This window comes from Hibiscus syriacus, unplaced genomic scaffold (genome assembly GCF_006381635.1).
Source record: "Hibiscus syriacus cultivar Baekdansim isolate YM2019G1 unplaced genomic scaffold, ASM638163v2 tig00110683_pilon, whole genome shotgun sequence".
Lineage (NCBI taxonomy): Eukaryota > Viridiplantae > Streptophyta > Magnoliopsida > Malvales > Malvaceae > Hibiscus > Hibiscus syriacus.
Window position 1 is genome coordinate 419,560 of NW_024062823.1, and position 27,941 is coordinate 447,500.

Sequence of the window (27,941 nt, forward strand, 5' to 3'; positions counted from 1 at the left end):
AAACTGAATTTAATATTTTGGATTATTGGAAAAGTCAAAGTATTTCATATCCGTTACATTCTCGCATGGCGAGAGATATATTGACTATTCCAATTACTTCGATTGCATCCGAATCGTCCTTTAGTATGGGAGGTCGAATTTTTAACAAATTAAGAGCTAAACTCTTTCCTAAAAATGTTGAGATTTTTGTAACAACTCGTAATTGATTGCATGGTTTTGAATCGGAGGATAAGGATGAAGAATACCTTTATGTGGTTAGCGAGTCTTCGTTGTAAAGGTAATCCAAATTGTTTTTTTATGTTAATTTCATTAATATTTCAAATTATTTATTAATTATTTTAATTTTAATTTTTAATATTTAAGGTGTTTAATGGTCCCTGAAATCATTCGAATTGGAAATTTTTTCTTCTTTATTCCCTTCAAAGGTAACTTAATATTTTATATTTATTATGTTTATTTAATAAAAGTTTCAAATAGTTCATTAATAATTTTTTTTTGTAGGGTGCCTTAAAAGATGCAATACTTGGTGCTTGATTATGCTTTATTCTGTTTATATTGTTTGCTTATGTTTAATATTGCTTGTTTCTACTTGATATTTGTAAGGGTTTGGTAAAGTCAGAAATGTTTGGCACTATTGACCATCGAATTCCCTTTGGCTTTACCACTGATTGTATGCTTTCTTAATGCAGGATGCTTGCTGAGTCGATGCAACGATGCTTGCTGAATTGGTACATTGATGTTTGTCACTTGCTGCTATCTATTACTCACTGATGCCATGTAAATTATTATTGTCGGTCTGACTTAAATTAATTTTTGAACCTTATAAATACTTATCTAAATAATTACTCATGTGGAATTATGTTGGTGGCATTTTGGCTTTTAAAGTTAGAAAGTTGCCCATAATTAAACATGTTGGCAACATTTAGGTATAAAAGCTCGATGATGATATTTCTGGTAGTATAGTTAGGCTTTTTAGCCTTGTAAACATTAGCTATAAGATCTGAGAACATTTATGTCAACATAAATTTATTTTGTTTAGTTGATTTTATTGTGATTTTAGTGTTTTCAAGTGTAATAAAATTACATTCATTTATAAATTTTTGTTTTAGTATTTGTAATGTTATTCAAGTTTTTAATCATTAATAAGTCCATCATTTCAACTAATATATTTTGATTTTAAAATTTCAAGTTAAGTTTACTCAAATTATTAATCAATTTTCACATTAAAAGTAAATTAGATTTATGAATATTTTAACTCAATTAATATAATTTAATAAAATCAAGTTCAATAAGATAATATTTAAATTTAATTTAGTAATTATAAATAAAATTTATAATATAATAAATATAAAGAATATTATAAATTGGAATTAACATAAAAACCAAATTTATAATATACAAATTATAATTAATATAAAAACTAAATTTCAAAAAGTAATCATATTAATTTAATTATCAAAAGTTTATTAAAAATTTAAAATAACATAATTATATTAATTGTAACTTTACTTATAAGTCAAGATAATATCAGATCACTCTAACAACATGTCAGATCATTTACAGGTTGAGTTAATTACAGGTCAGGTTCATAACAAGTAAGGTTGAAAACAGGTCGGGTAATACCAGTTATTTTCCAGGTCAATATAGGGTTCGGGTTCATATTAGTCGGATGCAGTTCGGGTTCGGGTATCATATTTTTGTTTAATTCGGGTTCAGGTCGTTCTCAGGTCGGATGCAGGTCGGGTTCAGATCCATAATTTCCAGGTCCAACTCGGGTTCAGGTCAACACCAGTTCTGACTCAGGTCAGTTTCGAATCACCACAGCACATGTCCAAAATAGTTTTAACTCGAGTCTGTTTCAGTCAGTTTTACAGGTAGGGTCAGCTTTTTACACCCCTAATATTGATGCATACCTTCGTGTCCAGGTAATATATATCCTCTTAACAGAAATATAGATTTATTTAGAGGAGAACCATCGTTGAGAGATTTTCGACACTTCTTTTAAGAGTATAATTTTCAATTTAGATCAGTGTGTATATGTATCTATAAGACCTTGTTACTACGTAAACTCTATTATTGTTTTAATTTTAAAGTAAACTAGGCATTTAGTATCTAAACTATCAGTTTTGATCTGTTTTAATACCTACACTTTTAAGTTTTCAAAATCATACTTAATGTTTAGTTTTCATTTTATTTTAGTACTCCGCCATTAAAAACTTAACGCGTTTAGTATATAAACTACCAGTTTTGATCCGTTTTAGTACCTAAACTTTCAATTTTTCAAAATTTAACTTTAAATTTTGAACGGATCATTAAAATGAAACAAAAACTAAAGTTTCTAACGACATGTACTAAAATAAAACAAAAACTAAAAAATTTAACGACATGTACTAAAATGAAACAAAGACTAAACTTTGGGTATAATTTTTTAAAAATTAAAAATTTAGATATCAAACGAGTAATTTACTTTTAATTTTATTTTATATTGTTATATTCGAAGCTCTGATTTTTGTATAAATACTTTTATTTTATTATATTTTAAATTTTATTGATTATGGATATTTTAAAAAGTACTGAACATATATGACTAAATTTTTACGGGGTTTGAAATTGACGATCATCTTGATGATTTAATGCGATATCCTAAGTACGTCAGATATTAGAAATCAAATTTTAGAATGTTACGAGAAATAAATTTAATTGAATTTAATTTTAAAGTTTTGTAATAATGTATGATCACATATTTTATTGAAATATTTAAAATTATACACCTCAATACCTAATTATTAATTCTAAAACATATGATAATTTTTTTTACAAAATTATAACTTATCCCAATAAAAATTAGAGCAAGTTGATTAAACTAAAGAAAGAGGGTTGGTTGGTTAAAAAAGATTTTTAATAAAACCCTAGTCCTTCTCTTTTCTCTTAACTTAATTTTTTTTCAATATTTTTTAGATGTATTTTTTTTCTCTTTGATCTTTGTTTAGCCGGCGACGTCATCAATCTTAATATTATTTGCCAACCGCCAGAAAATATTAGTTCTCTTATTTTTTATATTATGTCTTTATGTTTTTTTAGTCTTTTAATTTTGAATAAGCATCTCTATCATTGTGACATGATTTTTCTCTGCTCTTGTGGCACGCGTTTCCTCTATTCGTGTTGCACTATCCTTATATATTTGTTTCGGTATTTTTTTTGCATACCTTTGTGGTTCGTTTTGGATCTTGCACAAAAACCTGCACGACATTTATTTTTTGATTGGTTAGTTGGTGGTCCCATATAGTCAAATTCCCTCTTTTGGTAAAATGTTGTTTGTCGATGTAATCAGAATTATGTAGCGAAGCAGTCTGTCAGATTATTTGGTTCGCTCTCCACTCCTTTATCACTTCCTCAAGCGTCTCATTCGACAGAGACAAGGAGTTTACATGAAGGTTATTGGATTTTGATATTGGTCGTCATTCTCAATGGAATGTTTTAATTTTCTGTATTTTTAGGTTTATTTACATTTATTTGAGTATTTTTTGTGACTATTGTCTTCAAATTTATCTCTTTATTATGATGTAATATAATTTTGATTCATTCTGTTATTAATAAAATTCAGTTGTCATTATTAAAAAAAGCTTATCCCAATACGACGAGATCCTCGTAATTTAGTAGTAGGCTCATAAAAGTCCATATATTTTATTTTTGTGTCATTTAAGTCCACTACCTATTTCTTGATTGGATCTAGACCGACATGATGAGATGTATTATATATAGTATCCTTTTACAGCCCAGAAGGATTCAAGAGAGAAAAAGTTCAGGAAACTCCTCATTTCATTTGTCTTGTTCCAAAGCGAAGTTCCAAAACCCCGATCGACAAAGTCCAGCATGAAAAGGTTGCAGGTAATGTTCGCCAGTGCTGGTGGCGCGTTGGGTCACCCGCCTTCAGATTCGCCTACTCTCGATTAGTCGAAACAAGTCTAAATATATTCCCTGGCCCTTTTCGAAATGCTCAAGCACGATAATCTCTTTCTTTTCTTTTCTTTTATTTTCTTTTCTTCTTTCCTTTTCTTTTCTTTTCTTTCCTTTTCTTTTCTTTTCTTTCTTTCTACTTACAATGTTTACTTTTACTTTTCCCTTTTTTTTCTCAAGTGATTAGAGTTTATTAGCTTCGTAGTTTTCTTTCAGAAAAATGATAGAAACAATCGACGTGCTTATCTTATTTTTCTTTTGCACTTTATTGTTTATTGAATTAAAATTTTAATTTGATGATCAACCTTTCATGTACTTGCCTATGAGAAATGTGTTGCTGAAGACGACTATCGGATACAGAAAAATCACAACTGATAATTTGAGAAAATAAAAAAAAGAGATAAAGATGACACAAATTTTACGTGGAAAACCCCTAAATAATATAGGGTAAAAACCATGGGAAATGGTAGAAGAAAATTTGCTATGAGAAAATAGGAATTACAACCTCTCTCTATCTAACAAGGAGAAAACAATGATAATTCTCTCTTGATAAAAAGAAGAAAACAACTATTAAGAAAACTCTCTAAATTCTCTAGTATTGGGAGAAAGCTAGAATGATTTGGGATAATTTTGAAGCTAAATGAGTTAGGGTATTTATAGTTGAAGCTTAAGGACTAATATTGTAAATACCCTAAAGTACAATGAATAAATTGTAATTATACCATACAATAAATCAAAAAAATCTTCCCCCCCTTTTTTGACTAAAATTTTCGGTGGATTAATTCCACCTTTCGGTGGATTTGTTTAATTCCACCTTTCTATGGATTTGTTTAATTCCACCTTTCTATGGTTTTGTTTAATTTTCAACAATCTCCTACTTGAAGATTTGATTGGAACAATCATATATTCACACCATTCTTTCTACCTTGTACCTTTATGTTACTTACGTCTCTGACAGGCCACAAGAGGATCGACACCGAGTAAATGTATTAGCATTTACCATATTTGTCATGAAATCTGCTATGTTGTCTTTGGTATGGATATTTTGCATATCTACCGTCCTTTCTTCCACCTTTTCATGAATGAAATGGTACTGAACTCATATGTGCTTTGTCCTTGAATGAAATTCAGGATTCCTTGTTAGATGCAAAGCGCTTTGAATATCACAAAACAGAGAGACATACTTTTGATTTTGCCTAAACTCCTCCAATAGCATCTTCAACCAAATTGCTTCTTTACTGACTTGTGTAGATGCTACATATTCTGCCTCTGTTGTGGATGTAGTCACAACTGACTACAATTTTGAAACCCAGCTTACAGCTCCACCAGTAATTTTAAACATATATCCTGTAGTAGATTTACTTTTATCCAAATCTCTTGCATAGTCAGAATCAACATACCCATTGATAAGTAAATTTGATCCTCCGTAACATAATGCAACATTTAAGGTCCCTTTGATATATCTCAGGATCCATTTCACTGTATTACAATGCTCTTTAACTGGATTCTCCATGTACCGACTAACCACTCCCACTGCTTGTGCAATGTATGGTCTTGTGCATATCATAGCAAACATTAAACTTCCCACTGCTGATGCATACAGTACTCGAGACATCTCCATCATCTCTTATTCACTGCTGGTAATCATATTGGAGGATAATTTGAAGTTAATAGGAATAGGAGTAGAAATTGGCTTACAATCTTGCATGTTGAATCATGACAAGATCTTCTTCAAGTAATTCTTTTGTGAATGCCAAGTCTTCCTATTACTTCTGTCTCGGTGAATTTACATCCCTAGAATATTGTTTGTTGATCCTAATTCCTTCATTTCAAATTCCCTAGCCAGTTGTGCCTTCAGTTCTTCAATATGATCTTTGTTGGGTCCTACAACTAATATGTCATCCACATACAACATCAATATAACAAAATCGTTATCACCATACCTCTTGAAATAAGCAAAAGGGTATGCATTAAGTTTGTTGTATCCAAGACACATAATTAAGAAGTCAAATCTCTTATATCAATAACTCGGCGCCTGCTTTAGACCATACAAAGATTTGTTCAACCTGCAAACCAAGTTCTTATTTTCGTCTTCTTCAAAACCTTCAGATTGGAGCTTGTAAATCTCTTCTTCAATTCCATGATGAAAAGTTGTTTTAACATCTAGCTGCTCTAGATGTAGTTCAATGTAGCACATATTGCCAAGACTACTCGAACTGTTGGTAGTTGAACCACAGGAGAAAAGATTTCATTGAAATCAATACCTTCTTACCTCTTAACTTGATCGTCACAATTTCACTTGATTTTGAAGACCCATTCGTTACCAATTGGCTTCCTTCCTTGTGGTAGTGGCACAAGGTCCCATATATTATTTTTATGAATGGATTCAATTTCTTCTTGCATCTCCATCATCCACAGTGAAGCATCTGAGTTGTTTATTACCTCCTGGTATATTGATGGCTCACCGTCCTCTGTTAAAAGGCAATATGCAATATTTCCTTCTATAACATAATCTGAGTGCCAATTGGGATGTCTTCTCACATGATCTAATTGGCGAGTTGTTGGAGATTCATAACTCTCTAGTTCTTGTTTATCATGTGCTGGTTCTGCTTCAGAAAAATCTCTTTGTTCAACCTCCTTGTCCACATGTATTTATGTAGTCTCTAACTTTTCAATGCTATCATCATATTATTTTCTTTGTAGTTTATCTTCTACAAAGATAACAGCCCTGTTAATGATCACTTTGTGGGCAATGGGATCCCACAAGCGATACCCCTTTACTCCATTAACATATCCCAAGAATTTGCATTTCCTGGATTTTGGATCCAGTTTTGAGATTTCTTGGGTGTTATACATCACGTACACAATACTTCCAAATACATGGAGGTTTTAATAATCAACTGGTTTACCAGTCCACATCTCCATTAGTGTCTTCAGCTCTATTGCAATTGATGGAGCTTGATTCACCAAATAATAGGCGGTATTAACTACTTCTGACCAAAATGATTTTTCTAGGCCTGCAGCTCTCAGCATTGCTCTTGTTCTTTCTAACAAGGTTCTGTTCATCCTCTCTACCACTCCATTTTATTGAGGAGTGTTCGCCACTGTGAACTGTCGTTTGATACCTTCTTTCATGTAAAAGTCATCAAATTCTTCACTTGTGTATTCTCCTCCATTATCTGTTCTAAAACACTTGATCTTATTTGTTCCACTTAGGGATGTAACTGGTTCTTGCCATACGTCAGAATGAACCAAATCTAGAGCACTTTTTCCTCTAGAATTTGACATGTTGAATTTCAATCGGTGCTACTTACTTGTTATGCAATGCTCACACAGAGTAAGTGATACATTTGTTAAGCATGTAAGTAGCTTTTGCTCCACAAGGACTTTCATTCCTTGTTCTGACATGTGTCCTAGTTTCTGATGCCATAACATTGCAGAATCTAAACTACATGAGGCAATAGAGGCTTCTGCTTCTAGCAAAGTCTCTCCCTTCAGCATGTACAAGTTTGATGCTATCTTTTCGCCTTTCATCACCACAAGCGCTCCACATAACACCTTCATGACTCCTTTATATGTTTCAATCTTTCTTGTATTATTATCCAACAATCTGTAGGATAATAAATTTTTCTTCAGGCCTTTCACGTGCCGCACATCTCGAACAACTTTAATTGTTCCATCATACATCTTAAATTTGATGGTTCCCATGCCAACGATCTCTAAGGCATGATCATTGCAACTATACACAGATCCTCCTGAGACAGGTTCATAATGATGGAACCTTTCTCTTTTTGAGGTCATGTGATATGTTTCTCTCGAATCAATGAGCCATATATCTTTAAATCTTTTTCTACCTTCCACGGTGGTTGACGCTTCACAGCATAGAGCATCTTCATCATCTGAAGTGTTTGTGGTATTGCCTTGTGGATTGGAGTTTTTATTTAGACTCCACCAATCCTTCTTCAAGTGAACATTCTTTCCACAGTTGTAGCACTTTAAATTCTTCTTGCTTCTCGACTTCGATCTACCATGTTTGTGACTGCTTCTTTGGCCACGTTCTGTCGATCTCCCTCTCATCGTTTCTCATCGTTGTCAACGCTTCTGCTTGTTGTAGATTTACTTGTTTGTCTTCCTTGTTCTTGCGCTGATTTTCTTCTTGTAGAACAATAGCTGCAACGTCATCGAAGACTAGACTGGTGACATTACTGTTTGTCAAGTTGATGTTGAGTTGATCATACGAATCAGGTAGACTTTGAAGTAGAAGTTCAGCACGTTCTTGTTCTCCTATTGTACATCTTAAGGATGTAAGCTGACAAAATAAAGTATTCAGCGTGTTTAAGTGCTCTGTCACTGAATTATATTCTGGCATACGGAGAGTGTACAATTTCCTCTTAAGGAAAATTTTATTGTGCAACGATTTGGCCTCGTACAATTTGGTGAGATGATCCCATATTTCCTTAGTTATCTTCTTCTCCTCGATGCTTGACAATACTTCATTTGCTAATGCTAGATGAAAGTTTGCCATTGTATTCTCATTAATTTCGATCCATTTGTTGTCATCTGTTAAATATACCGTCCTTTCACTGATAGCTGCTAGACAACCGTCTTTCCTCATGATGGCCTTCATCTTCAATTTCCACAATGAGAAATTTCTCCCATTGAACTTTTCAATATCAAATTTCGTTGTCATAGCTTTTATTACGGATAGTTCCCACTATTTCACTATCATGAATAGTTCTCTGGAACCTTCAAAGAATGGATAATATCTTCTTACTTTCTTATGTTGGAGGATCCACCTTTTGGTGGGAAACACAAAGACAATAAGTAGATAGTACACACTCTAATCTGGCTCTGATACCAATTGTTGCGAAAGACAGCTATCGGATAGAGCAAAATCGCAACTGATAATTTGAGAAAATAAAAAATAGAGATAAAGAGTACACAAATTTTACGTGGAAAACCCCTAAATAATATAGGGTAAAAACCACAGGCAACGGTAGAAGAAATTCACTATGAGAAAATATGAATTACAACATATCTCTATCTAACAAGGAAAAAATAATAATAATTCTCTCTTGATAAAAAGGAGAAAACAACTCTTAAGAAAACTATCTAAATTCTCTAGTATTGGGAGAAATTTTGGATGATTTTAAAGCTAAATGAACTAGGGTATTTATAGTTGAAGCTTAAGGACTAATCTTATAAATACCCTAAAGTACAATGACTAAATTGCATTTATACCATACAATAAATCAACAAAATCTTCCCCTTTTTGACTAAAATTTTCGGTGGATTTGTTTAATTCCACCTTTTGGTGGATTTGTTTAATTTTCAACAAAATGTCAGCTCTTCCGATTTCAATTTAGGTTTAATTTAATATATACTCGGTACTTGTTATAATCCTGTTTCTGTGCTTGTTTTATGTGAACCCTTTACAGGAAGTGCTGGAGTTCCCACGGAAGTTATGGGTTTGATGTTGGGAGAATTTGTTGAGAGTACACGGTGCCTGTTGTGGATGTCTTTGCAATGCCTCAGAGTGGTACCGGTGTCAGTGTTGAAGCTGTGGATCATGTTTTTCAAACAAATATGCTTGATATGCTCAAACAAACAGGAAGATATTAGCTACTATCAACTTTCATTCATATATGCTTATAATGTTGTTGGAAATAACTCAAAGATTTGAAGAGATACTATATATTCAACAAGATTTGATGGTTTTGTACTCCTTGATGCACTGTTTCTCTTGATTGAACTGACGTTTTTGCTTTGTGTTGCTGGCCGGAGATGGTGATGGGTTGGTACCATTCACATCCTGGATTTGGCTGCTGGCTTTCTGGTGTTGACGTTAACACACAGCAAGTTGGGTTTAAACTTTTTGCATAGCGCTGCATCATATAAATGGTAGTCAACTTGCATGTTACTGTTGCTTAAAGATTTTCTTGTCAGAATATGAGTTTTAATATCATTAGTTATTATGCAGGTCATTGATCATTTCATACTTTTGTTGGAAAGAAATGAAAGCATTCAACTTATCTGGCTCTTATATTGAGTTTCCTGATAGTATTTTGTTTTATTGTATTATTATCCCTGAACTTTTTGGTTCTTTCTTTCCTATTATTAGAGGGTATGGGTGGTTCAAATAGGTATCTCTTGACTATGCTGTCCTTAATTGATAACGTTAGGGCACAAAGGTTCCAGCCATGTAATGGATAGGAGAGGAAATGTATCATTTTGTACGCTGTGTCGTAACCGGTTTTCGTCCGGGCACGAATTTTTTACTTGGCGGGAAAATTGATGTAAATAAATGCTTTTGAAAATAATTTGGGAGTCGCCATCGGCCTTTTGGATCAGGTAGGTCGAATACCTAAAAATTATTTTTTTTTTAAAGAGTTTTAAGAAAACATCAATTAAAAAAAATGAACTGATCTGCGTTTATAACCAAAAATTCTTTCTTTTTAATAATAAAAAGGGATTCGTGGTCGGTTACGTTTAGGGAAGGATTAGCACCCCTACAACGCCCAAAATTGGTACTTTTTAATTATAAATTGTCTCTATTATATAAAATTCAAAATATATTTAATTTATAATCCTATTATTTCAAAATTATAAAAAATATTTAAAAATATCGGAAAAGGACTTCTAGGTGCCTTAAGACAGCTCTTTTCTTTGATATTGATAAATATTAATTTAAATTAAATAATATTTTTTTATGATTTTTAATTTTAAAATATCAGAATAGGACATCCAGTTGTATTAAGACTGTCATTTTCTTCGATATTGAAAAATAAATATTAAAATAATTTATTTAAAATAAATATTTATTTATTATATATTTATAAAAACATTTAAATATATAAACAAGTAAATTAAAAAAATACAATTATAACTATATTTAAAAGCAATAAAAAAATACTTAAAATAAATGACTAAATTATAGTGAAATTAAAATTAAAAACCTAATTCATAATTAATCAGAATTACAGGGATTAAACATGCTATTTTCTTATTTAATAATTTAGTGACTAAAATAAACTTATTTAAAATTCAAATATAAAATTAAAATAAATTAAAAATATAAACTAGGGATTAAAATATTATTTATTAAAATTAAGGGATTAAATCCGTTATTTATCCTAAATATATTATTTTAATACAAAGGACTAAAATAAATAAAATTAAAATTTAGAGACCAAATTAAAAGGATCATATATTTGATTTAGTGACTAAAATGTAAAACATATAAAACAGAGGGATTACGGAAAGGGTTTAACATTTAAAAAATTACACAAATAGCCCTCCCCAAAACGGCGTCGTTTGGGAAGGGCTATTTAAGCCCGAAATGGCTGGCCCGAAGGGCCAGCTCTCTCATTTCTCAGTTTACTCTCTTTCTCTAAACTGAGAGAGTTTAAAAACTCTCTCGCCTCTCTCTAGCTTCCCTCATCGGAGGGAAGCCGGTCACCGGGCGGCAGCCGTCTGCCGCCGTGACCCTCACCGCCGGCCACCGCATAAGGTGGCCGGAAAATTTTATTTTTATACCATTAGATAGATCGGACCATCCTAAGGATGGTTCCGGTGTTCTTTTCTCCTAAATAGCTCCTGATCGGAGCGAATCTAAAGAAGTACCTTCGGTTTCCGAAGGTTTTGGTGATGTTCGAAGGGGTCCGATGGCTTCCTTGGTAAGCTCCTTTCTTCTTTCTTTCTTTTTTTCTTTCTGTTTTGGTTTTTGCTAGTTGTGGTAGTATGTTGCTCTCTGTTTCTGTGTTCTCTGTCTCTCCGTTCTTTTTTTTTTTTTTGCTCACAGATGGGGTGATGGCTTTATAGCCATCACCGGTGTGGCCATCGGACCGGTCCAAAAGGGGTTCTTCGGTGAGTCACCGGACTTCCAGTGGTGACTCACCGTTTGGGGAAGACGTGTGCGGCTACGGCCGGCCTTCTGGAATCTTCGGTAGACGTGATGGCTACGGCTGGTGGGAAAGAGTGTCGGCAGCGGTGATTGGAAACTGGGGCTGCACCACGTGGCCCTAGGGTAATGATACCCTAGGGTTTCCTCTGGCATATCTGAGGACCGTTGGATCAAGGCCAGATCCAACGGTTGAGAAGAAAGGTGGCTGAGATGATACTGAAACCCTAATAGGGTTTAGGGTTTGTTATTAGGTTTGGGCCAGCTGTTTGGGCCAGAATTGGGCTCTGGGTATTGGGTATTGTAATCTGGGCCTGGTTGTAATAATAATATTAATAATAAAAATATATAATAAATAATATAATAATAATAATATAAATAAAACCGGGAAAAAAATTTAGTGTCTACAGCTGCCTCTCTTTGCTCATTCTTGTGTTAACAAGAATAGAGCAAAGATGAAAAGACAATAAATTTTTGTTCAATTGACTCCTCCTGATTAATATGGAGATGTTGAATAAATTATTCTCTTTCTTCATATGAGTTCTTCTCATTATGAACTTTCCGCTGGGGATGATGTTGACCTATTTCCTTCTGTGACAGAGTTATGCAAAAGGCTGAACAAACTCTTCTCATTGTGAACTTCTTCTTCTTCAAATGAGTTCTTCTCATTATGAACTTTCTCTGGAAAAGTTGATCCATCAAGTGATGGATTTGAGCAAAAGGTTGAACAAATTCTTCTCATTATGAATTTTTTCTTCTTCATATGACGAGTTCTTCTTATTATGAACTGTACCTGGCAATGTTAATCCATTAATTGATGAATTTAAACAAAAGGTTGAACAAATTCTTCTCATTATGAACTTCTTCTTCCTTCTTCAGATGAGTTCTTCTCATTATGAACTTTCTCTGGCAATGTTAATCCATTAATTGATGAATTTAAACAAAAGGTTGAACAAATTCTTCTCATTATGAACTTCTTCTTCCTTCTTCAGATGAGTTCTTCTTATTATGAACTTCTTCTTCCTTCTTCAGATGAGTTCTTCTCATTATGAACTTTCTCTTGAAAAGCTGATCCATCAAGTGATGGATTTGAACAAAAGGTTGAACAAATTCTTCTCATTATGAACTTCTTCTTCCTTTTTTCAGATGAGTTCTTCTCATTATGAACTTCTTCTTCCTTCTTCAGATGAGTTCTTCTCATTATGAACTTTCTCTGGAAAAGCTGATCCATCAAGTGATGAATTTAGGCAAAAGGTTAAACATGTTCTTCTCATTATGAACTTCTTCTTCCTTCTTCAGAGGAGTTCTTCTTATTATGAACTTTCTCTGGAAATGTCAATCTATCAAATGATAGATTTGAATCTTTGCTAAAATCTTTGAAATTCCTGTTAAAAATTCAACATAGATGAAAATGAATGAAAATGCACCTATTTTTGTAAACACCTAAATATGATGCATGAATGTTAAGTTATTTGATTTCATATTGGTGAATTGAGTATTTCTTCAATTGTAAAAACCCAATAGATCTTTCTTCTTCAAATCAGAGAATCTATCATCTTTGACAAATGTAGATGTAGATATAATGTCACAAAACCTATTGAGAATAAAACTCAATAGTATAGGCTCTTGAAAAGCTTGTATTCAGGTAACATGTTGATTCTGATAACAACTCATCTGATTATGAAGTGACCTTTTCAGATGATTTCACAGATATCGATAGTTCTTTTAATATCGAGAAATCTTGAATTCTGATTCTGATGAGGAGAATAAACTGTTATACTTGACAAAAATGGGATTCTCAAAGGCTGAAGCTTCAATATCCATGGAGAGATGTGGTCCAGATTCATCAATTGCAGAATTGACAAATTTTATATGTACTGCTCAAATGGCTAAGGCTGCCGACACATTTCTTCCGGTAAAAGATGGGAAGCCATTATGCAATGATCCCAGTTACAAGCAAAGGTGAAACTTGTGCTATGATTTTTGGGAAAGGAATAAGCACAAGAAGCTTGAAAAGAAACTTCTTAATGAAGACGATCATGTAATTCATCTTTTAATTCCAATGATTGGTCCTGGGTTTTATATCAAATCAGATCAGATAACTCAAAGAACACTTCCAGAAGATGCTATTGGGTCTCCTTATTTCTACTATGAGCAAATTCATCTTTTAAATTCAATGATTGGTTTTACCAAACCAGATCAGATAACTCAAATAACATTTCCAGAAGATGTTATTGGGTACATTCATCTTTCCAAATTCAATGATTGGTTCTGCCAAACCAGATCAGATAACTCAAAGAACACTTCCAGAAGATGCTATGAGCACATTCATCTTTCAGATTCAATGATTGGTTTTACCAAACCAGATCAGATAACTCAAAGAACACTTCCAGAAGATGCTATGAGCACATTCATCTTTCAAATTCAATGATTGGTTCTGCCAAACCAGATTAGATAACTCAAAGAACACTTCCAGAAGATGCTATTGGGCACATTCATCTGTTCCAGTTAATGTTTAGAATGGGATATCACAGTATTTATTAGATGTAGAGCCAGATTTTGTAGATTCGAAGCATTTTCATGCTACTACACTAAAAAAAGCTATATTCATAATTCTGCCAATTAAGAACAGATCTTCTCTTATTCTGCTTCCTCCATGTGCTGATACTTTTCCATTGACAAAGAAATGATGGCTTTCTTGGAATCTAAGAACAAAGTTGAACTGTTTACAAACATGTACAGGAAGTGCCAAATTGACAGAAAGGATCTGTAAGGTTCTTGAAGCTTATGGCAATGAGCCACCTTCGAGTGTCCAGAAGTATGTTCTTGATGAGTGCTGAAAATGGAATCTAGTATGGATTGGAAGGGATAAAGTTGCTCCACTTGAACCTGATGGGGTGGAAATGCTTTTAGGTTTCCTTAAAAACCATATACGAGGATCTGTATAGAGACATGTTTCCCAGTGATATCAATGTCTTGTTTCTTTTTACTGGAATCAGTGCTACAGAGGTCACCTTCTACTGTCTTAGTATATCTTTGAAAACAGATGTGCAAGAACTGAATGGTGATCGGTTGGAGCAATTGATGAGTAGAGTTGTCGAATTCGACCTTGTTATTGGTTGTATCTCGTGTAACAATCTTGTTGTTCATGGCTTTAAGATGGTGATGATTTGCATACTTTACATTCCATGCTTTTAAAAGGTATTAACATAAAGTGATATTCAGAAATCTTTAAATTATTTCAAAATTATGTTAATTCAATAAAAGAATAAATTGAATTTTCGAAAATAAATTGAATCTCAAATAAATTGAACTTGAAATAAATAGAATTGTATTCAAAGTTATGGCAAGCATAAGAATGATAAAAATTCAAATGTCTCAACAAATTATTAGCATAAGTATTTCTAAATTAATCAAGTTGACACAATTTAGAGAAATGATGTAAGCTTTTGTCTGGAAGATCTCAAACGTTGTCGAAATGCTTGTAGATGTGAAGTTTCTTCCAAACTGTCAAAATCTTAAGAGGGTTCAATTTCCATATGCCTAATATCAACCTGCATTTGAGCTGCCTTTTCAGGTTTTCAACTCAAATCCTTCCTTTGGTTACAAGATGCCCTTTGCGGGTTTTCACCTTGACCCACCTTTTTCTTTTTTTCTTTTTTTTCTTTTTTCTCTTTTTTTTCTCTTTTTCTTTTTCTCTTTTCTTTCTTTTTTTCTTTTTTCTTCAAGCATAATATTTCTTGACAGAATCCGAGTTTATTGGATTTCTCAGAATTTTTCCATCCATTTCTGTCAAGATCAATGCTCCTCCGGAAAAAGCCTTTTTTACAACGTATGGCCCTTCCCAATTAGGCATCCATTTCCCACGGAAATCTTTATGTATAGGCAAGATCTTTTTTAGTACTAGATCACCCTCTTGGAATTCTCTTGGATGTACTTTTTGTCATGAGACTTCATCATTTTTGATACATCTGTCCATGGCAAATAGCTTTCAATCTTTTCTCCTCAACAAGGTTCAATTGATCAACTCTAGCTTGGATCCATTCAGATTCATCCAATTTTGTTTCTCTCAATATTCGAAGCGATGGAATCTCAACTTCAATTGGTAAGACTGCTTCCATTCCGTAGACTAAAGAAAACGGTGTTGCCCCAGTAGATGTTCGAACAGTAGTTCGGTATGCATATAAAGCAAAAGGTAACTTCTCATGCCAATCTTTGTAAGTTTCAGTGGTCTTTGTAATGATTCTCTTGATGTTCTTATTTGCTGCTTCAACTGCCCCATTCATCTTTGGACGATACGCCACTGAATTTGCATGTTTAATCTTAAACTACGCACAAAGTTCGGTCATCATTTTGTTGTTCAGGTTCAGAGCATTATCTGTAATGATCCTTTCTGGTAGACCATATAGGCAAACTATCTCTTTCTTTATGAATTTGCAGACTGTGGACCTCTTAATATTGGTATATGAAGAAGTTTCAACCCATTTGGTAAAATAATCAATTGCCACAAGGATGAAGCAATGTCCATCGATGCTTTTGGTGTGATTGCTCCAATGACATCTATTCCCCACATAGAAAATGGCCAGGGTGCTGTCATTACATGTAAAGGAGATGGGGGTACATGAATCTTGTCTGCATATATCTGGCATTTATGACATTTCCTTGCATAATCAATGCAATCTGTGTGCATGGTAGACCAATAGTATCCATATCTCATTATTTTTCTGGCCATGGAAAGACCATTTGCATGTGTTCCACATATTCCACTGTGTACTTCTTCAATGATGCTTTTAGCTTCGCTGGTATTTAAACATCTCAATAGCATTGATCATTGCTTCTTCTATACATAATCTCGCCATCAAGAAATATCCAGCAGCCATTCTTCTCAAGGTTCTTTTATCAATTTCCGATGCATTTGGTGGATAACTTTGATTTTTGATATATTGTAGAATATCATGATACCATGGTTTACCATCTACCTCTTCTTCCACACTATAACAATGTGCAGGAATTTCATATACTTGCATTTGATTGGCATCATATCAACTTTCTTAGTTGCCTGAAACATAGCAGCTAATGTAGCCAAAGCATCTGCCATTTGATTTTCTTCTCGAGGGAGATAATTGAAGGTAACTTTCTCAAATTCTTTCACTAATTCGAGGGTAAAATTTCGATATTCCAACAATTTGGGATCTTTTGTTTCCCATTCTCCTCGCAATTGATACACCACTAAAGATGAATCTCCATATATTTTGAGACATTTGATTTTTCTTTCTATAGCTGCTTTCAATCCCATGACACAAGCTTCATATTCTGCCATGTTATTGGTGCAAAAGAACTCCAGTCTACTTGTAAAGGGATAATAAATATTTTCTGGAGAAATTAACACTGCCCCGATTCCTCGTCCCAAAGCATTAGATGCTCCGTCAAAGTAAAGCTTCTAAAATGCAGATGTATCATTTGTTCTGACTTCTTCATTCATGGATATGCACAACAAATCTTCATCTGGAAAATTGAAACTCAAAGGCTGATAATCATTTGATACACGACTGGCCAGAAAATCAGCTATCACACTTCCTTTTATTGCTTTTTGGTTGACATATACAATATCAAACTCAGATAATAACATCTTCCATCTAGCCATTATGCCTGTCAAAGCTGGTGATTCCATTAAGAATTTCAAAGGATCAAGTTTTGATATCAGCCAAGTAGTATGGTATAACATATATTGTCTGAGTCTTCGAGTAGCCCACACCAAGGCACAACATAATTTTTGTATTGGTGGATATCGAATTTCACAATCAGTAAATTTCTTGCTCAGATAATAAATAGCTTTTTCTTTTCTTCCATATTCATCATGCTGTCCTAGTACACATCCCATCGAATTTTCGAAGACCATTAAATAGAGAATTAATGGTCTATCAGGCATTGGTGATACTAAAATGGGGGCATTGGATAAATATTTCTTAATAATATCCAAAGTTTCTTGACATTCTTCATTCCAGACTTCAGGATTGTCTTTCGAAGTAATTTGAACACTGGATCACATTGTCAGTTAATTGAGAAATGAACCGAGATATATAATTAATCTTCCCAAAAAGACTCGAACTTTTTTTTGTATTGGGTGGTGGAAGATCTTGATTGCTTTTACTTTATCTGGATCAATCTCGATTCCTTTTTTGCTGACCACAAATCCCAAAAGTTTCCCGGAAGTTACCCCAAAAGTGCATTTGCGGGGTTGAGCTTTAATTGATACTTCCTCAATCTCTGGAAAAGCTTTATCAGATTTTGAATATGTTCTTCTTCAGTTCGGGATTTGGCAATCATGTCATCCATGTATACTTCAATCTCTCTGTGCATCATGTCATGAAACAAAGTTACCATGGCTCTTTGATACGTTGCCCCTGCATTTTTCAATCCAAATGGCATCACTTTATAACAGAATGTGCCCCACATGGTTACAAATGTTGTTTTTTCCATGTCTTCAGGATTCATTTTTATCTGATTATATCCTGAAAAGCCATCCATAAATGAAAACCATGCATGTCCTGCAGTATTGTCCACCAATGTGTCTATGTGGGGTAATGGAAAGCTATCTTTCGGACTAGCTTTGTTGAGATCTCTATAATCCACACACATTCGAACTTTCCCATTCTTCTTTGGTACGGGCACAATGTTGGCTACCCATTCTGGATATTTAGATGCCTGTAGGAAACCTGCATTGATCTGTTTCATCACTTCTTCTTTGATTTGCAACAACATTTCTGGCCTCATTCGTCTGAGCTTTTGTTGGACCGGTTTATATTCTGGATTGATTGGAAGCTTGTGTGTCACTATATCTGTGCTTAAACCAGGCATATCTTGATAAGACTAGGCAAAGATATCTTTGAACTCTTGAAGGAGATTTATCAATTCTTGTTTTATCTGGATTGTCAGAGTAGTACCAATTTTCACCTCTTTCATTTCTTCATTTGTCCCCAGATTCACAGTCTCAACCTCTTCTTTGTGGGGTATAATTTGTTTGTCTTCTTTTTCTACCAATCTTAATAGTTCAGTAGGAACATCACATTCCAGTTCATCCTCACACCCATTGATTTCTTCCAGACATATAGGTTGCTCTAAATTTATCTCTTGATTAAATTTAGGAATAAACATGCTATTAACATGGTGACACCTGCAAATTTAAGTCGGACGTATTTCCGAAAGAATATAGTAAATTTATGAAATAAATAAATGTAAAAATGTAAGAAAATGTAAAGAATGATTGCCATCTGAAAATTTTAAAGAAAATTTCTTATATTTAACATAATTTCCTTTACAAGATAACAAAAAGTTTTCATATTTTTGAGCTAAACATAAAGATTAGTTCTGAATATTACTCTGCGTTAATATTAAAAACTATAGGAAGATCTTCAGTGGTCCAATTGTTGAGTGTTTCTCCAGGAAAACATGGGCGAATCTTATCCAAGTACTTGCCAGTCTTGTTGTCATTCATGATCATGTTGATAAATAATCCATTCATAGCTTCTTCAACTATGTTTTGATCTTTCGTCAACTTTTCTTCTTTAAAGGCTTCAACAAGCTGCTGTTCTACATTAATTGTTCTCCCTGATCTGAATATGGTCTTCAACTGTGGGAATGACATGTGTTTCCAAAGGATTTCTCTCCCTTTCAACCCTGCCTTTCTGTCTTCACATCTTCTTTTCATCTCTTTGTTCTTTTGCTGAAAATTGGGCTTAAACCCAAGCCCAAAACGATCTTTCTTCATCTTTATACTGATAGGAACTGAAATCCCTTGAAGATTCTTTCCTAACCCTTTCCCAGCTTTAGCTCCGATGCCTAAAGTTTGTTGTACCGTCATCTTTGTGCAATCAGACAATCTGGGATATGGAATTTTGTTTCCTTCTGCAATAAAGGTTGCATTTACAAATTCAAGAGCTCGGAAAGAGCATTCAAGAGCATCATCATTGGTGTCGATATATGGAACGTCACTTGTTACCGACGCAATGATTTATTCTTCAGCTCCTACGCATATTAGTTGTCCATCAACAACAAATTTCAATTTCTGATGTAATGAAGAAGGAACGGCTCCTGCTGAATGAATCCATGGCCTCCCTAATAGACAATTATATGTAGGGTGGATGTCCATCACCACAAAGTCAATATTGTACACGACTGGTCCAATTAACAATGGTATTTCCATTTTACCAAGCACCTCTTTTTTGAGTACCATCAAAGGCTCGCACTACATTCTGATAACTCTTCAGGTGTGATTGATCCACAGGCATTCTTTAAAGTGTGACTAGAGGCATCAAGTTGAGAGCGGATCCATTGTCAATCAATACTCCTGGCAACACATGACCATGACAATGTGTCATGATGTTCAAAGCTTTTACTGACCCTATTCCGCCTTCCGGTATTTCATCATCTGTGAATGTTATGTAATTGTCAGCGGCTATATGTCCCACAATTCTGTCAAGTTTATTGAGGGATATATCTTCAGGGATGAATGTTTGATTGAGAATTTTCATCAAAGCATTTCTATGTGATTCTGAATTCATCAATAGATCAAGAATAGAAATTCTCGCTTTTTGTTTGTGTAGTTGTTCAACCACACTATACTCACTATGTTTCAAGAATTTCAAAAATTCTTGAGCTTGTTTTTCTGTCACAGGCTCTTTGAATGCTGGAGGGGATTCATCATCAAATACCTTCTGAGGTATTGCCATGGCTTTTCCTTTTGCTTTCACTTGTTCTGAAGCATTGGATGTTTCGGGAGAGTAACATCTCCCACTTCTTGTAAAGAAACCAACTTCGCTCACTGCTTCAGACTTCGATGTTGTACCCAAACTCTGTATTTTCTCTTCTGTTTTTTTCTAGAGAAACAGATCCTCCTACCATTGAAACATTGGTAGTATAATTCCAAGGTACCCATTAGATGATTTAAATAAGGAGCCTTCAATGTATGGACAAACATTACTGTGGCCTCTTTTTCTGACAAAGGTGGTTGAACTTGGGCTGCCGTGTCACGCCATCTCTGGGCATACTGTCTGAATGTTTCATTATTCTTTTTCTCCAAATTTTGGAGAGTCCATCTATCAGGAACCATGTCTGTTACGTGGCGATACTGCTCTAAAAATGGTTTAGCCAGATCTTTCCAGGATCTAATATTGGCTTTGGTCAATTGAGTATACCATTTTAAAGCCGGTCCTGTCAAACTATCCTGAAAGCAGTGAATTAGCAATTTCTCGTCCTTCACATATCCCGCCATTCTTCGACAAAACATAGTAATGTGGGATGAAGGGCATGTAGTACCGTCATATTTATCAAATTCAGGAGCTTTGAACTTGATGGGGAGGATTAAGTCTGGAACCAAACTCAACTCACTAGCGTCAAACCCATAAAATGATTAAGTTATTTCCACGGATTTCATTCGTTCTTCTAAGCTCTTGATCTGTCTAGTCAATTCTTCATTTACTTTTTGTTTCTCATTCAACTTATTCAAATCTGGGATTAAATGTTCAGTATTCATATCCCCTATTTTCACATCTGATATAAGCAGATTTTTGCTTGAAGATGCAGGATCCACTTGTTGATCCTCATGTGGTTTGGCTTCTTGTAATGTAGATGTACGAGCATTGATTTGTATAGGTGTAGTACCAGAATGATAAATTGGTTCTGGTGGAAAACCTAGAGGATACATAGGTTCTTGGTCGAAAGATACAGGATTTTCATGCATTTTTCCAATGATAGCCTGCCTTTTAAACATGTCCTCTATTTTCTGCATCATACTGTCTGTGAATTTGCAATATTGGCTTCAATTTTCTCCAGCTTCATTCTCATTTCTGCTTGTTCTTATATGCTGTTCCTCAATACGTTGTATTTATCCTCTATAATTCTCTTAGTAGCTTGTCTAGTACCGTAGTGATGTTGTATTTCTCTTTGGCCAGAATAACTGCGATTGAAAAATCTTTTAATATTATTCTTTCCAAATTTTAATTATAAATTTTATCTAATAAATAAAATAAAAAAAACATATTCATAAAGAAATTATGAAATGAATGATGAATGTATGCAAAATGCATGTATGCAAAAGATATTGATCCCAAAAAGTTAACTGTCATAGAACAACTTTCATTGGCATACAAAAGTTTCTTTATAATAGTTCATAACTACAGATAAGGCGTAGCTTTCCTATTAAGCTCTATAATTTCTTTCATTAACCATGACACCTTCTTTCCGCACTTAGAAACTGGATCAACGTGATGCTCAATTATTTTGGCTTCAACAGCTAGTTCCCCAACATATCTAGCAACTTCACTCATTTGTACCATGGCCTCGAACACCATATTACTTCTTTCTTCACTTCTTTCAACATAGAAATCAGTTGACTTTTGCCATTGTTCATTCGTTCCTTCAAGAGTTTGCTCTAACTCAGTGATTCTGACTTGACAATTATGCAGAATTTTTTCAAGATCTCTAATGCGTCTTCGCAGTGAAGCATTTTCCTCATTACTTTCTTTGAGATCATTAGGTCCTAGACGAACCTTTTCTTGAAACAACGATTCTTCAAGTTGCAAAATGTAAGCATTAAACTCTGAGTTTTTGTTTCTAGACTGATCCAGATCTTCTTCAAGTTTTGTTCGTGCTTCTTGCGTTCTTTGATTAAGCTTCTGGATTTGAACATCCTTGTTTCTGCATCTTTGCATCCAATTGCTAGCTACTTCCTGCTCTACCTCAAGTCTGGTGTTGAAATTTTTTCTTTCTAGCTCCCATTTTTCTTTTTCAATATTGGATTCTTCCATCTTTTGGCCTCTGACTTCAAGTTCAGCAATCAACTGGTTCATTCAGATTCAAATCCCTTGAACATGATATTTTTCTCACCTTCAAATTTATTAAAGATGTCATTCTTCATCTCTTCTAAATCTTTGGCTCGATCCCTTTCTCTTTGCATTTCGTTCATGATCTCGCGGTGTTCAGCCTTGCTTTTTATAATTCGCTCTCTTCTGTCAACCTCAAAATCTTCCATTTTTTGCTTTCCTTTCTCAAGGCTTTTGAGTAGACGGTTATTCTTTCCTTTTAGATCTTCAACTCGTCTTTTCTCGATGTTCAATTCTCTGGTCATCTGTATTGTTGTTTGGCTTGATCCTGATGCTTTCCGGGATTTATATAACTCCTGATAATTTTTCTGTAATGCTCTGAATTCATCATCAACTTTTTCTTTATCTTTTCTCAACATTGCACATTGTGATGAATGAAAGTCAATGTCAACACCCAACATAGCTTTATCTTGTCTCATTTGCTCTAATTCTTTCGACCAGCCTTCTCTTTCTGCTTTAAACTCAGCTCTCAGGATTTCAATCTCTGATGGAACCACCTTAATGCGATCTTCCATAGAGATATCCTCTTTTTGATCTGGTAGAGGAATATTTTCATTTTTCCTGGCAGATCTCCATTCTTCATAATCAGGAGTTAACATTTCTTTTGCTGCTTTAGCTCGGATACAAAAAGTTGTTTTCCAAGCTGTAACGGCTTCCATGATATTTCTTTTATAATTTTTGCTGTGGAATGCGAACTCAGACGACTGTAGTCCAGCAGTGAAAGGTACAAATTGACGACCTTCATATTGTCTTATGACCAGAAGTGGTGCATATCCAATTTCTCCCCATAATCCGAGCAGCATTATCTAGTTGTAATCTCCACATTTGTAAAAGAATTCCCTTTGTATTTGCCACGGGGCTCGCCAAACAATGTCATTGCTTTGCAGATTTCGAAAGGCATTAATCCACATATCTTTCTTAATTTCTTTCGGCCATTCCTGCTCCAGAAATTCTTTTAATGGTGAGTAATCCGTATTAAAGCATCGGTATGAAACCTTTTCTGTCCTCCAGAAATGACTACGGATCCACACATATAACAACTGGGTACACCCTGAGAATCGTCCACCTCCTAGCTTTCTACAAGCATTTAACGATCTGAAGGTCTCTGCTAGGATTGCAGAAACAGGATTAATCTTTTTCGGTAGTTGTTCAAACAAATCTACCACTACAGCTTCAACATATCCAATACTTTTGGGAAGATGACCATACCATACATACCCAGAGCAAATAAATCGAATCGTACTTTAATATCTGGATGACTCTGAATAAGTTCTTTAATGTTGGTCCAAGCAATGCCTTCGCTTTCGCCTTTTTGTTTTGTACGGGATGCCACCCATTTTTCTCGTACCCCGACAATCTTTGCTAATTTAACTCGAAATGGTTGAGTTTTAATTGACTTTGAATAGATTCGATTTTCCAAAGCCCCTTCGATATGTAACAAAGTTGTGTACTCTTCAATAGTAGGGACCAAATCTTCTTTATTGAGAGTGAAGCAATTGTACCCTGGATTCCAGAATTGAATTAGGGCTATGAGCAATTCATCATCAACTTCAACATATAGCAAATATGGGATGTCTCCGTAAGTCTGATAAAACTGCAATTTTTTATTTGAATCCTAACTTTCCCAAATACTTCGCAAATCTTGCATATCATTTCTTTTTAGCGAAACTGGAGCATAACTGGCTAAGTCAGATACATAATCATCCTACAGACTATCTCCTTCTTGTCTTTGTAAATCCTCAGCCCACTGTCTTACTTCTGAGTTTAGAATTACTTGGTTTGAACACTTTTTATCCATGGATGAAGGCTTTCCAATGAGACAGTTAACACAAGGATCAATGCCTTTTATCCTGTATGATGCTATGCAACAGAAAAATAAAGAACACACAAAAGAAATAAATTAGTTTACATAATAAAGAAATTAATAAAACATTTACATAAATATTTTTATTTAAACATGCTTTTTCTAAATTTAAATAATTTAAATAAACATGTAATTTAATCAGTAAAGAAAATAAACAAGAAAGTTAGAATTCATTTCTCCTGTGTGTACACTTATTTTGGACAAAATTTCGGCATGACTTCGGATCAGAAGAGTTTCTAGGGTTTATTATATGCAGGGTTTCAGATCTAAGAATAAAGGTACCCGACTTGTCCTTGTTAGTGCCCCCTTGGGTTGCTAACCCTCAATCCTAGTCCATCACAGACTAAAATGGATTGAGTTCAATTCGAGGGGATACATTTCTATATGCCTGACACGGAGAATAAATTCTCACGAAAACATAGAGTATATGAACCCCGAAAGCTACTTACTAGGTCTGACACAGAGAATAAATTCTCACGAAAACGTCGCTTTCACTCCCACTTAAAAGGGACAAACTCAATTATAGAGCTTTATGTTATGCAATGCAAGTGTTGTGTGTGAGGAGAAATGCTCAAACCTTTGACAGAAAAATAAATAATGAAATAAAATACTTGCAAATAAAATAAAACATATAAATATTATGAAAATAATAAGTAAATATAAAAATTTTGAAAAGAAAGAATTTAAAATTAAATATATGAACTTTTAATTTTTAATTAATAGAGACAATTTATAATTGATTTTAAAGTTTGACTCATCCCCAGTGGAGTCGCCAAGCTGTCGTAACCGGTTTTCGTCCGGGCACGAATTTTTTACTTGGCGGGAAAATTGATGTAAATAAATGCTTTTGAAAATAATTTGGGAGTTGCCATCGGCCTTTTGGATCAGGTAGGTCGAATACCTAAAAATTATTTTTTTTAAAAGAGTTTTAAGAAAACATCAATTAAAAAAAATGAACTGATCTGCGTTTATAACCAAAAATTCTTTCTTTTTAATAATAAAAAGGGATTCGTGGTCGGTTACGTTTAGGGAAGGATTAGCACCCCTACAACGCCCAAAATTGGTACTTTTTAATTATAAATTGTCTCTATTATTAAAAATTCAAAATAAAATTCAAAATATATTTAATTTATAATCCTATTATTTCAAAATTATAAAAATATTTAAAAATATCGGAAAAGGACTTCTAGGTGCCTTAAGACAGCTCTTTTCTTTGATATTGATAAATATTAATTTAAATTAAATAATATTTTTTATGATTTTTAATTTTAAAATATCAGAATAGGACATCCAGTTGTATTAAGACTGTCATTTTCTTCGATATTGAAAAATAAATATTAAAATAATTTATTTAAAATAAATATTTATTTTATATATTTATAAAAATTTAAATATATAAACAAGTAAAATTAAAAAAAATACAATTATAACTATATTTAAAAGCAATAAAAATACTTAAATAAATGACTAAATTATAGTGAAATTAAAATTAAAAACCTAATTCAATTAATCAGAATTACATGATTAAACATGCTATTTTCTTATTTAATAATTAGTGACTAAAATAAACTTATTTAAAATTCAAATATAAATTAAAATAATTAAAAATATAAACTAGGGATTAAAATATTATTTATTAAAATAAAGGGATTAAATCCGTTATTTATCCTAAATATATTATTTTAATACAAAGGACTAAAATAAATAAAATTAAAATTTAGAGACCAAATTAAAAGGATCATATATTTGATTTAGTGACTAAAATGTAAAACATATAAAACAGAGGGATTACGGAAAGGGTTTAACATTTAAAAAAATACACAAATAGCCATCCCCAAAACGGCGTCGTTTGGGAAGGGCTATTTAAGCCCGAAACGGCTGGCCCGAAGGGCCAGCTCTCTCATTTCTCAGTTTACTCTCTCTCTCTAAACTGAGAGAGTTTAAAAACTCTCTCGCCTCTCTCTAGCTTCCCTCATCGGAGGGAAGCCGGTCACCGGGCGGCAGCCGTCTGCCGCCGTGACCCTCACCGCCGGCAACCGCATAAGGTGGCCGGAAAATTTTATTTTTATACCATTAGATAGATCGGACCGTCCTAAAGACGGTTCCGGTGTTCTTTTCTCCTAAATAGCTCCTGATCGGAGCGAATCTAAAGAAGTACCTTCGGTTTCCGAAGGTTTTGGTGATGTTCGAAGGGGTCCGATGGCTTCCTTGGTAAGCTCCTTTCTTCTTTCTTTTTTTTTCTTTCTGTTTTGTTTTTTGCTAGTTGTGGTAGTATGTTGCTCTCTGTTTCTGTGTTCTCTGTCTCTCCGTTCTTTTTTTTTTTTGCTCGCAGATGGGGTGATGGCTTTATAGCTATCACCGGTGTGGCCATCGGACCGGTCCAAAAGAGGTTCTTCGGTGAGTCACCGGACTTCCAGTGGTGACTCACCGTTTGGGGAAGACGTGTGCGGCTACGGCCGGCCTTCTGGAGTCTTCGGTAGACGTGATGGCTACGGCTGGTGGGAAAGAGTGTCGGCAGCGGTGATTGGAAACTGGGGCGGCGCCGCGTGGCCCTAGGGTAATGATACCCTAGGGTTTCCTCTGGCATATCTGAGGACCGTTGGATCAAGGCCAGATCCAACGGTTGAGAAGAAAGGCGGCTGAGATGATACTGAAACCCTAATAGGGTTTAGGGTTTGTTATTAGGTTTGGGCCAGTCTGTTTGGGCCAGAATTGGGCTCTGGGTATTGGGTATTGTAATCTGGGCCTGGTTGTAATAATAATATTAATAATAAAAATATATAATAAATAATATAATAATAATAATAATATAAATAAAACCGGGAAAAAAATTTAGTGTCTACACGCTGCATTGTATTAATTGTGATTCATACTTTTGTAAACTCTCACCTGCTCCCTTCTCTCTCTGCCACCTTCCTAGATTATAGCTTTAATCTTTGGAAAGACATAAAAACCATGTCAAAGTCTTATCCTTGGAAGTTTAACATCTTTCATTGTTGGCAGAGTTTTGAAGCTTTGAATCAAAGAGCTGTAGCAGTGGTGGTGGACCCGATTCAGAATGTTAAAGGGAAGGTGGTGAATGATGCGTTCCGTTTGATCAACCCCAAACCATGATGCTTAGCCAGGAACCACGTCAGACAACATCCAATCTTGGGCATCTTAATAAGCCATCTATTCAAGTGAGTTCCAGAAGAATCTGTCCTGACTGTTTTTGGGCATCTTCCTTTATATGTGAAATTATTCCATCTCTTCATTTTCATTGCAGGCATTAATCCATGGACTAAGTAGACATATTTACCCCGTAGCCATTAACTACAGGAAGAATGAACTTGAGGGAAAA

At 34.2% G+C, this 27,941-nt stretch overlaps 1 pseudogene; it reads left to right on the forward strand.

The window, feature by feature from the left end:
- Positions 1 to 3,873: 3,873 nt before the first annotated feature.
- LOC120138262 overlaps positions 3,874 to 27,941 on the forward strand; it is a 24,576-nt pseudogene continuing 508 nt past the window's right edge.